Source organism: Suricata suricatta, chromosome 1 (assembly GCF_006229205.1).
Source record: "Suricata suricatta isolate VVHF042 chromosome 1, meerkat_22Aug2017_6uvM2_HiC, whole genome shotgun sequence".
NCBI classification, from domain to species: Eukaryota; Metazoa; Chordata; class Mammalia; order Carnivora; family Herpestidae; genus Suricata; species Suricata suricatta.
Genome location: NC_043700.1, coordinates 154383844 through 154397122, shown reverse-complemented (window position 1 = coordinate 154397122; position 13279 = coordinate 154383844). Strand labels below are relative to the sequence as shown.

The 13279-nt window shown below is 42.1% G+C and overlaps 1 non-coding gene across 1 annotated transcript; it reads right to left on the bottom strand.

Moving 5' to 3' along the window:
* Positions 1-4778: 4778 nt before the first annotated feature.
* On the bottom strand, positions 4779-4882 carry LOC115303487. Its single transcript, XR_003914084.1, has one exon. It is a non-coding gene; the product is annotated as a U6 spliceosomal RNA (small nuclear RNA).
* Between the last annotated feature and the right edge of the window lie 8397 nt (positions 4883-13279).

The window sequence follows — 13279 nt, the reverse complement described above, 5'->3', positions numbered from 1 at the left end:
TCAGGAATAATGCTGTTCCCTGGCTGGGCTAGCCTCATTTCACCTCTCACTGATTCTGTAGACCTCTGTGTGTGTAGGTGATTAAGTCTTAGCCTCAGATGTGAAAGTCACTTCATTCCTCTTCATGGTGCCTGATGACAAACTCTCAAAATGTTGCCTTCAAAGACCCCTTTAAGGGAAGACTCTAATTTCAGGGCCATACCTATAATACAAGATGTGGAGAAGACTCCTAGCAGCAACAAAAAGCTGTCTTCCCTCTGTTCCACAGTCATAGAATTGTATGTGGGCAAACATGGCTGCTTTGCTATACTAATTTCCCAGCATTCCCTGTGGTTAGATTTGGTCAGGTGACTATGTTCTGGCCAATGAAATATGAATAGAGATGATGTCTGTCATTTTTGTGCCAGAGTCTTATGACAAGGGGTGTATCTCCTCTACCTTCTCTTTCACCTTCCTACCAAATGAAATCTAGACATGCCAGTCACATACAGTTGATGACAGTGCTCTAGGCTTGGTGGCAGAGCAGCTACCATGAAATGAATCTGAGTCCCTGAATGAAGAGCTGACTACCACCCTGGATACTCACCTCAGATTATTCTAGGAGAGAACTTTTTTCCTTCTAATGACCCTACAGTTGAGCCGCTTGATTAAAGCAGCAGTGTTCCAACAGCAGCTAAGAGGAACTGATTGCAGTTAGGGAAGGCCATATCCAGTCTTACACTTAGTGACTAGAATGTATTACTTAAGCTAAAGTCTTCTATCCTTGGAGTTTCTCTTGCCCTATCTGATACATTTCTCTGTTTTGGAGCAGGGAGACTGAGCTCCACAGGTCCAGCCTCTTTCTCCCTGACTCTCTCTGCAATTTATAAGTACATGAATGTGGACTATGGACTCCCCCTCCCCCATGCCCATGACAAAATAAATAAGTCCTGGGAACATGATGTACAGTATGGTGACTATACTTAATACTACTGTATTGGATATTTGAAAGTTGGGAAGAGAGTAGCTCTTAAAAGTTCTCATCACAAGAAAAAAATTTTTTAACTATGGAGGTGATTGATGTTAACTAGATTTACTGTGGTGATCATTTTCCAATATATGCACATATTAAATAATTATGTTGTACACCTGGAACTAATATAACATTATGCATCAATTATATTTCAATAAAAAAATCCTCCCTCTCTGAATAAAACCTGGCTTTCATGATGTCTGCAAAATCCTATTTTGACTCTTGAACATGGAAATGCAAGAGGAATGCTCATTAGTAGCTTTTGAAATATTACCTTTCATTACAGATACCAAAAACGGCAAAGGACTTATAAGATATTTATAGTGTTTATCACTGTATGACAGAATTATGTGATTTTTGAATCTTATTTTGATTTTTATTTTCTGACTTCTATGATGAACATATACTACTTGGCTAAATTTTTTTTGAAAAAAAAAACCAATAAAAGTTATTTTAAAATATGCCTGTAGCACTATCTGTTGGAAAAAGGCAAATTACAGACTGTGGGAACTAAGTGAAACTTGTCAGAGTAGTTAAATTAATTAGGTCTTAACTGACATTTAACAGCCAGGGTGGCAGTTCTGATATAACTTAGCAAGGACTTAGAAAATTAGAGATAATAGTGTGCAGATTGTGTTCCTGCAAAGCATGCTCGATTCATGGGAAATGGTGCATTGATCAGAGCTCCTAAAAATGCCTCTGCATTTTTGGTTTGTTCTTTTTCCTGGAGATGCATAAGTGAAATATCTAAGGTGAAACACAAACCCTTCTTGTTGACCTTCCTCCTTCACATATCACAAGGGAATTACTGCAGGCTTTGCTGCAATATTTCACGTATGGATCATTGTAAAGAAATCTGTGGCCCTTTCCCCCCATAACAAAGAGGGACATAGAGCTCTATTCTTGGTAAGTACATTTCCTTGAAAAAAATAAAATATGAGTTGGATTTATAATACCCAGGAGGAAAGACGAACTTCAGAGTTTTCCAGCAGTGGGAAGCAAACTCCCAAACTGAAGGGAAGAGAGGGGCCTCATTGCCATGACAGTGGCCCTGCTTGACCTGGACCTGGGACAAAGTTAGGTGAGGGATGGTGTCAGGAGACAAAGCCAAGGGACTAAGCACACCTTGAAGAGTCATCTGAAGGATCATGCAGCTGAAATGTCCCAAGCAAGAAACTTAAAGACCTCAGGGAAATAAAAAGGGCCACAGGAAATTCTAAACTCTATTAGTTTTGCTTCAGGTAGGTCTGGAGGAAGCATCTTACCCCCAATTGCATCAGGGAATTGCACAGAAATGGCCTCCATCTCCAAAATGCCAAGGAACTCGCTAGGCAGTTTTCATTTTTCACTGTGGAAACCTCCGCAGCATATCAGACAGGGAGTCAAATGGGGGTGGGGTGGGGGCTTGCCAAACACTTCTAGGGCAAAGGTTTCTTTCTGCAGCACTACCAGTTCCAGACTATTACCTGTCTGCTGCCTTCTGGGCTGAACTTAATCTCTTCCAGCTGCACTGGCTTCTACAGCCCCTCTCGCTCCTCCCCGTCTGGCCTTTCTGCCCTTCGTCTCTCGTGGAGGAAAAATTAAGCATCGCATTTAAATCCCCTCCTTAGGACTTGGGGATCCCAAGCAGGAGCCATGCCACAGTATCCATCTCCAGCAACAGACGACAGGCTGGCTTGCCTCACAAGGGGTGTCTCCTTTCTGCCCTGTGGCTAAGCTCTTCTCCCTGCCGCTAATCAGTTTCAGCTAAGCACACAAAGAAAAAGGTATAGTGCAGCTCCATGCAGAGATCCCCTCCTCTCAAAATCCCATCTCCGTCCCACCCCAATTCCCCTAACTCCTTGTTAAGGATTGATTCTTTAGGGCTAAAGTAACCCTATTTTTTTTAATGTTTATTTGTTTATTTTGAGAGAGAGAGAGAGAGAGAGAGAGAGAGAGAGAGAGAGTGAGCACAAGCAAGGAGAGGAAGACAGATTCCAAAGCAGGCTGCACTCTGGGGCAGAGCCCGATGTAGGGCTTGATCCCACTGCCATGAGATCACAACTTTGAGCTGAAATCAAGAGTCTGACGCTCAACCAACTGAGCCACCCAGATGGCCCTAGGGTGTCATCTTTTGAAATACCCATCTTTTTGCCAGAATGGCTGGAATCTCCACCAAATAGTTCCACACAAAGCCTTGGTGACATGTGGGGATTGAAAGACTGGCTAGAGTGGGAATTGGAGAATGTCTGGCATGTGTCTGCCTACCCCACCCCTCACACGTCTAGCTGTCACTCATCAACTACGGAGTAGGTCATCTCCTGCCTGAGAAGCTAAGACTGAGGCTTCATCATCTTCCAACAGCATGCCCAGTAGACACTGCAGCTTGGAGAGACTTGACAGATCTGGTGGAATCTCTTTGCCATCTCTGGACTAAAACATAGGATATATATTGAACAGTAAGCAATGAGTCTGGGTCCATGGGTTCTCAAACTTGGCATTATGTCAAAACTGCCTGGAGAGCTTGTTAACACACAGATTCCTAGACCTCATCGCCTGGGTTCCTGTGTCAGTAAGGCTGGGATGGAGGCTCAGGTGATGCTCCTCCTGATCATGGGCCACACTTAATAACCACTGGTCTACAACATACGAAGGCTCTTGAACTTTATTCATCGGCAGTGTAGGATCCTTGAAGGATATTCATCCAGGTAGGAGGGGTTATGGGTTCATAATGACATTTTCTAAAGCTCCGACTGCCCTAGTGCAGAGGAGTTCCTTGCATGGACTGCAACCGGGCACAGGAAGGCTAAGCAGAGGCTGTTGGCATGCTCCCAGTCATGTCCACAATGAGGTATTTTGTGCAGTCTCACAGAATTAGATCTTGGCAGCAAAACTGTGCTGGGCCATTTCCAAGAGCCCAAGAAAGGTAGAAAGTTGAGGAAGATGGTTTAGAAGAAACCACTAATAGGAGACAGGGGGCTTCAAAGACAGATGTTGGCCATTTCCCAGTTGTGCCAAGCTCCAGTCCAGTTTCCAAAGCAGAGGTTGTGCCCTTGCAGAGAGGTCTCCTGAAGTGACACTCACCGGGCAATGAGTATACTAAATACATAGGGCTGGCTCTCTCCCTCTCTCCCTCCTTCTCTGCCCTATGGACAGACTCTATTCTATTTGAGGAGAGCTGCTTGGAGAACAGGTGGTGATAATTACCAGGAGACTGGCCATTTCCCTGCTTCATCTTTCAATGTGTCAAAAAGACTGACTTAGGGAATTATAGAGTGTGGGGAGTTTTCTTGATTTGTTTAGTTCAGCAATACTTGGCAAAGTCTGGTCATTCTGACTTAGTGCCTGATGTATAATTTTGGAAGGACATTAAAAATTATCTAAACTCTATTAACTACTTTCCTAAACAGGGTTACTGCCATACACGTTGTAAAAGAGAATTCAGAATTTTGCTACGATGCATTCCAGATGTATAAATAAAGCTACATCAGAATCTGGACAAGTAATCTAATACTACCTACAAATGACATCATGCCAGACCCCTGTTTATCAACTGTCAGGGGATTCACATGACTTTGGAAGTCTCTTGACACAAAATTGGTCAGATGGACTACTCCGAATCTGCTTTGTGCATTTTTACCTCTGGCTCTGCTAGGACAGCCATAGACAACATGTAAATGGATGATAGTGTGGCTGTGTTCCAATAAAACTTTATTTATGGACACTGAAATTTGAATATCATATTCTTTTTAAATGTCATGAACTATTGTTATTCTTTTGATTTTTAAAAAATATGGAACACTTCACAGATTTATGTGTAATCCTTTCTCACGGGCCATGCAAGTCTTCTCCGGATAGTTCCAATTTATCATGTATTCTGCCAAAGCGAGCTGATTTTTTTTAACTATGTAAAAACCATTCTGACCCCGGTCTAAGCCAATCATTACCCTTGCCAATGGCTGGTTTAGACCAGAACATATGATCCAACTTAGACAACAGAATATGAGATGAAGTCTGCTGAGAATCTTCTGGGAAAGATTTCCCCACACTTAAAAAGAAGCATGGAAGACATGATCTTTTTGTTTCTAGATGGTGTCTTGCATAGATGTGGCTGCTGGAAATCCGTGGGCCATCTTGTCACCAGGTGGGGAGCTGGGCTGAGGTCAAAGCCTTCATGCTGAGGTCGAACCCATGGATGGAAAGAGCCTGGGTCCTTAATGAAGTCTTTGAGCCACTGAATTAATCACCCTGGAATGGCCCTACCAACAGTCTTCTTATTCTGGGAGTTTATATATATTTCTATTGTTTCCACGGTGGAAGGCAGAGTTTCCTCCTTAGCTACAGCTGAAAGCAGCCTCATCTGAGAACACTTTGAAAACCACAGGCCGCCAAGATTGGGAGTTCCCATAGCTCCTAAGGACTAGAATGAGTAGGAAAGCAGAATACCCAATAAACTGTTGAGAATCTCATTTTATATCTTCTCTTCCCTTGCTTGCCTACACCCTCAATCCACACTTGATTGGTTTCTCTTCTCTCCCACACCCTTAAACCCCAACTCTTTAATATTCTTCTCATTGTCCAGCTGCTGCAACATTTATGTTTTAGTTCCTGCTATCACTGAAATAGCCCCCAAGATTGCTCCAAATGCACATCTGAGAAGGAAAAGGGCTCGGTGTGATCACAGATCTCTCCTGAGCTCACCCACCAAAGTACAGCAGAGTATTCCCTCTTGTGATCTGTGGCTTTAATCATCTTTCCCTCTGATCTGCCAACCTCACAGCCGTCAGTCATTCACCTCCTGAGTGAAACTTGCCTTCCCAGGGTTACAGCCACCCTCCACCACATCCCTCCACTCAAGGCCACTCTCCTTTGCTTCTCCCCGAGCACTCAGGTGCTTCAGAGTAAAGGCAGAGAGTTGCTGTTGTCTAGTCTGACCACAAGACATGGCACAAATTCACAACCCCAGGAAACACCCTTGATTAGACCTCAGATGCAGAAGCAGATCCGGTTAGCAGGCATTTTTCTCCATCTGCATTTGAGGCCCCTATTCGGCCAGATGAGGATGTTTTCCCACCAGCAGCTGCAAATCACTATTCCTCTTCTTACTTACTGCTTTTGTCTCTTTCTCCTCTATGTTTATTTTCTTTGCCTACACATTTTGTTTTTCTTTCAAGGGACCCTTACCTAGACCTGCCATATGGTTCTGCTTTAAACAAAGTGTGGCGTGTGCAGATGCAGCTGGTGGGGTCCCTGGACATGATCGTCTACACATGGGCCCCTTGGAGCTCAAGCTGCTGCCTGGCAAAGAGGGACTAAGACCCAGCTGTGGCGGGGTGAGGGGGATTCCAGAAAAAAGTCCAAGGCAGGCCACACACCTCATTAGTTCATTTTGATTAGTTTCTTTTATCCAGTTGTTAGGAAAGGTGAACAGTGATAGACGAGGTAGTCCTGAGATTTTTATCCCCAGAATTATATACAGTTTGGCAAGATGAGATAAACCATGGAGGGAGCACACAGAACCTGACACGTATACAGCCAGACTGACTTGTAAGATTGCGTGAGGTTGCCTGAAATCCTAATTCCACAGCCCTTCTTCATTTTTCTTGCAAAGCTTCAAGGGCTTAGGCTTTGACAGCCTTTTTTGCCTTTTGGCTCCATGTCCACTTTTGCCATTTCTTCTTCTACCAACTGGCTGAGAACCAGGGCAGCTGGTCACCGGGATGCAGAACCAGGTTGGACCCTACACACAGGTGCCCTGTCCAGGGGCAGGGTGGCAACTAAAGCTAGCTCCAGTTCAGATTCCCAAAGAAAGACTAGAGGAAGGGGTCTTAGGTAATTCCTCCACCCCAAGGGTACACTGTTTTGTGATTTGTTTTACCCTAACCGCTTCCTTTTCTAATTTGTACAAAAGTAATAGGTAGATTAGCCGAGGATCCTACACTGACTTTGACTTTCATTGATTCTTTGGAGGGAACTCCAGACCTAACTGACCTTCTGGGCAACTAAAGATTTGGGGGCACCTAAGTGGCTCAGGGTCTGGCTTCAGCTCAGTTCATGATCTCACGGTTTGTGGGTTCGAGCCCTGTGTCGGGCTCTGTGCTGACAGCTAGCTCAGAGCCTGGAGCCTGTCTTCAGATTCTGTGTCTCCCTCTCTCTCTGAATCTCCCCTGCTCAAACTGTCTTTCAAAAATAAATTTAAAAAAATAAAAAAAAAAGATTTGAAGGGCTGAAGTGGGAGGTCACTTTGTACAATATACAACCTCTTTGTTTTGTCTGCTTTGTCCCCATCTTTTTTCCTTGTCCAGGAGCTTAGAGTCACCCTTATTGTTTGAATATGCTCCAGTGAGTTATCCAAGTATTTCTGCCCAAAAAATGCAAAGCTCTTCCTATAGTACTATCTGGGGAGTAACGTTTTCTCTATCTCAGTTTGTTGGTGGTAACCAAAGCAAAGCAGTGTATTGGCCCTAAGCAGGAATACACCACATGTAACACACTGCTGAGCAGTGTTGGTTGTAGCAGTGGAACTGGTGAGTTCAGGAGAATACAATCCAATTATTATCCCCTCTCACTATTCAAACTTACTCTGTGGAATTACATCTTTCTTAGATCTCTGACGTATCTGCTTATTTTCATTATAAGAATGGTAGCACTTTTGTGGTTAAACTGTTTAGTCACATGTAATAGTGGAAACTCTCTTTCCTTTGAAGTGAAGGCTCCCCAACCCCCACACACCTGCTTGATGAGGTTCATCGGCCAATGCTGGCACCCCAACCATGAACTGGGTCTTCTAGGATTGAAGTAGGGAAAATGGGAAATTCAAAGACAGGGGAAGTATGTTTGCCTGGCACCTATGAATCTGGCGTTGGTTCCTTCCAGTCCTGGCAGAAGTATAAAGCTGAGTTTCTCTGTTGTGTGTTTTGGTTTTTGTTTTGATTATGAGATCATGAGTACTTCAAGGATATACAGTAAAATCTTGGATTGCGAGTAACTTGTTCTGCAAGTGTTCCACAAGACAAGCAAACATTTATTGGCTCAGTTGTGATCATGTGACATTTGATGTCATGTCTGACTCATATTGCAAGACACTGATAACCTGATAAACGAGCGATGTCTTGCAATACGAGTAATAAGTGACGCCGAATGTCACATGATCACAACTGAGTCAATGGTTCTTGAAATTCACTTTGATATATGAGTGTTTTGGATTATAAGTGTGTTTCCAAAATGAATTATGCTCACAAACCATCCATACATCCATACTGAATATGAATACTTGAAGAAATGTGTGCTAGAGAGATGTTAAAAAGGTTATAATAGCCTATTAACACATGAAGAAACAAAACATAAAGTGGATGAAGGGGGTCAATGGTTTGAAAAAAAAGAAAAAGGAATTGCAGTGGTGTTCCAGCCATCTGCTTTGCTGCACTTTAGCTGAGCACCTGCTGTGGGCAGGCACTGCCCTGGGGATTCAACATCATTTCACCATCTGAGCTATTTGATAAGTGATTGCAGATTCTAACTCTCGGGAACACGAAAGCATCTTGCTTTGCTTTACACACAAAGTGAAGATGCCAGTCAGAAGCGACACCTGAGCAAGGAGAGGAGAGAATAAAGCTGAGTTTCTCTGAGCCTGATGGGTGTTTGAATCTTTCTTATTTGTTTTTGAAATGCACCTGGGGACTCTGATTTCCCTTGCTGAGTCCTCCAACTGCGATTTGCTGATCTGTCAGCTTTGCAGAAGATGGGACCTCTCCCACCTCCTTTTTGTTGTGCTTTCCTTCCTCTGGCAGATGTCCATTCTAAGGTGACCACAGGTCTGCTGTCTCTCCCAGGTGGCCCAAACCTGGGTAATATACCATCTTTGCTCTGACAATAGCCTGAGCACAATCCTCATCCCTGCCACCCCGTGTGCCTCAGCCAGCTTTTCCTGAGCAGTCATTTTCCCCAGCCTTGGTCCACTGTGCCTTCCAGGATCTCCTGATATTGTTTGATAACTTTATCTAAAACATACTGTTGTACCCAAGATTTCTTTATCGCCCCCAAAAACCAGAGACTGCCAGGGAGGCCGAAGCACGCATGCAAAAGCAAAGGGCTTTATTACAAATTTCGGCCCAGCCAGCCTAAACTCGGGCTCACAGACTTCAACAACACACTGGATCCACGTGGCTGAGCCCCGAACATGGGGGGGGGGGCGGGGCAGGGCTTTTATGAGTTTAGGAAGGGGGAGTTACAGGAAATTGTGACACAGGTACAGGGGTCCAATCAATATAGCATCACATCATTGACAGTAACTTTAACCAATTACAGAGTGGACCCAGAACTCTCACGTAGGGCGTGACTAGGACCCTCAGGTAGGGCGTGACTAGTCTTAACCTCCATCTTTAGGCCCACCCTCAGAAATGTTAATGCTGTTAGCTGGCCTTCAAGGTCAGAGGGGAAACCTGAATCAAATCTGCATCCTTACAATACTGGCTTTGGCTGTTTTCAACTTGCTGTTAGGGAAATTTCAAAATTCACAAGAGTAGAGAGATTAGTTTAATAAGCCTGTAATAAACTCATGAACCAATCACCCAGCTTAACAATGATTAATCCAGAGCCAATCTCATTTCATCAGTACACAGATGTATTCCCTTCTCTGCTTTTCCACAAACACCAGCCTAAATTTCAAAGCAACTGTAATCTTACAGGAAGTTCTTTTGGTAAGCAGTATCTCTAAATTTTAAGAACTTTATTTAAAAAATAAAATATACAACCACTCAGCCAAATTAACAATAATTTCTTAATATCATCAAATAGACAACTTTCTTTTATTATCTTTTTTTGGGGGGTTATTTTAAAAGATTTTTTAAGAGAATTTTTAAATTCATAGCAAAATTAAGAGAAAGATATAGATATTTCCTATATGCCCCCTGCACCTGCACACACACAGCCTCTCCCATTATCAAAACATCCTCCATCAGAGTGCTATATTTGTTACAACTATGACTCTATATTAACTCACCATAGTTTACATTAGAGTTCACTCTTGGTGTGTATATTCTATAGGTTTGGCCAAATGTGTAATGACATTAACCACCATGGCCGTATCATACTGAGTATTTTTACTGCCCTAAAAATCCCCTGTGCTCTGTCTAGCCATAACTCTTAGCAACTACTGGTCTTTTTACTGTTTCCATAGTTTTTCCTTTACATCATCATGTTTTTAAACAGTTGGTTTGCCCAAATAAGGATCAGAAAGTCCCTACAATACATTTGGTTGATGGCTCCTTTAATCTATAGGACTTCTCTCCCTCACCCCCCCTCTTAAGATTTATTTCTTAAAGGAGCAGGGTAATTTATCCTATAGAACTTCCTAAAATGAATTATTATTGATTGTATCTCTTTTTAATCAGTAGTTTTTATTAACATTTATTATGTTCCTCTGGGTTGGACATCATTCTGTATCATTTGGTCAAGGAAATGTGTATTTAACAAAATACTTAAGGCGGGAAGGGAATGTTGTTAGAGGCTGGGAAGATGGCAGATTAGGAGGACCCTAGGCTCACTTTGCCCTAGGGATACAACTAGGTAACACTCATGTCAGCGTAAATAATCCAGAAAGTGACCCCAAGACTGTCAGAACAAACTCCACAACTAAAGAAATTTAGTTAAACTAAACTAACTTCTCTAAGAGGGCACATTAAAGAGGTAGGAAGGGTGGAGATGTGGTTTGGGAGCAAAATGGACCATGGACATTCACAGTTGGGAGGGAGCCAGGGGTGCAGAGAAGGGCAGGAAATGGACTATCACAATGGGAAGCCCACACAGGTAAAATGAATCCCCTGTAACATTTGACTTTGAAAGCGAGAGAGGCTGAATTTCATGAGTTCTTACAACCAGCAGGCCTTAAAGCCTGGAATTTTAAAAAAAATCAGTGATTTTGGCTCTGAGAGAGACTAAAGGGCATTAGGAAGCTGAGTTCCTGCCCTTCAAGGGGCAGCACAACAAACAGCCCTCAGAGATACAGCATAGAAACAGCAGTTTGAAAATCCTCTGGGGCATATCAGAGAGTTATTTACTTATCACAGAGCATGCTCTGGAGAAGGGGTTATTGCAGGGAGACCTCTCCAGGAACAAAGGAACTAGCAGGCACCATTTCCCTCACCCACCCCAGCATAAACACATGGCCACCTGTGGGAATCAGTGCAATTCCAACACTCACTACCTAACTTGCTTACCCCTTATGCCTCAGCAGATCTGCCCTTTCCAGTCAAGCTTGCCTAAGTCCCAGCATTGCAGGTTCCTTCCCCTAAAAGACTGGCACAAACTCTGCCAAGATCACATCTCTGACCCACATGGGTTTTGTGGGGCCTTGGTTCTGGAGGCAGCTAGGATAGCAGATCTTATTTCACAGGCACACCAGTGTGCATCTTGTTAAAATTCACCCCATCCCACAAAACATTGCCCACAGGAGGAGAAGAGAGCCTCTGAAGCTGACTGGACTAAAAAAAAAAGTGGCCAGGAGACAGCAGCAGGGAGTATCCTCACACATAGGAGATACTCACTGAAGCACCATGTCTTGGGAAACAGGGGACATTGCACTGCAGGGCATTATAGGACCTCTTCTTCATAAGGCCATTACCTTCAAGAGCAGACAGGTAGCTGACTTTCCGAACACACAGAAATGGACACAGAGAGTTAGACAAAATGAGGGGATAGAGGAATATGTCCCAAATGAAAGAACAGGACAAAACCACAGCAAGATACCTCAGCAAAACAGATATAATATGCCTGTTAGGGAATTTAAAGTAATGATCATAAAGATACTCACTGGACTTGAGAAGAATGGAGGACATCAATGGGGCTCTTAACAAACAGATAAAAAGGAACCAATCAGAGATGAAGAACACAATAAATAAAAATTAAAAATACACCTAAAAGAAAAATAGCAGGCTAAAGGGAGCAGAGGAATGAATTAGCAACCTAGAAAACGGAATAATGGAAATCAGTCAAGCTGAGTGAGTGAGAGAAAGACAAATTATTCTAATTGAGAATAGATTTAGGTAATTCAGTGACTTCATCAAGTGTAATAACATTTGCATTATAGGAATCCCAGAAAATGAAGAGAGAGAAAAGGGGGAAGAAAATTTATTTGAAGAAATAATAGCTGAAAACTTCCCTAATATGGGTAAATAAACAGATATCCAGATCCAGGAAACACAAAGATGCCCCAACAAAATCAACCCAAGGAGGACACACAGTAATTAAAATGGCAAAAAGTAGTGATAAAGGAAAAATATTTTTATTTTTTAATTAATTTTTTACATATTGATTCAGAATTTATTTAATTATTTTCTGAATGAATACTTAGTTTGTTCCCAATGTTTTGCTACTATAAATACATATCCACTATGAAATGTAAAATGATTCTGAAAGTCCAGAGGTAGGGAGACTTTGGGATTTGTTTTCAGCCACTCAGATATGTCACTAAAGACTCAGCTTCTTCCATCTCATTCATTTTTTTAGAACAGATCAATTAAACCAAGAGTTGGTTCTTTGAAAAGATCAACAAAATTGATAAACATCTAGCTAGACTTATCAAGAAAAAAAGATAAAGAACTCAAATAATCAAAATCACAAATGATAGAGGAGAAATAATAACACCACAGAAATACGAGCAACTAAAAGAGAATATTATGAAAAGCTATATTCCAACAAATTGGACAATCTATAAGAAGTGGATAAATTCCTAGAAGCATATAACCTACCAAAACTGAAGCAGGGAGAATAGAAAATTTGAACAAAACAATTGCCAGCAATGAAATTGAATCAATAATCAAAAAGCTCCCAACAAACCAAAGTCCAAGACCAGATGGCTTCACAGATGAATTCTACCAAACATTTAAGGAGAAATAAGTACTTATGCTTCTAAGATTATTCCAAAAAATAGAACTAGAAGGAAAACTTCCAAATTTGTTCTTTTAGGCCATCATTACTTTGATACCAAAAGCAGAGAAAGACACCAGAGAGAGAGACAGAGAGAGAGAGAGAGAGAGAGAGACAGAGACAGAGACAGAGACAGAGAGAATATCAGGCCAATATCTCTGATGAACATGGATACAAAAATCCTCAACAAAATACTAGCAAACCAAATCCAACAAGACATTAAAAAATATTTCATGATGATCAAGTGGGATTTATTCCTGGGATGCAAGGGTGGTTTGCTATCTGCAAATCAATCCACATGATACATCACATCAATAAGAGAAAGGATAAAAACCATATGATCATTTCAATACGTGCAGAAAA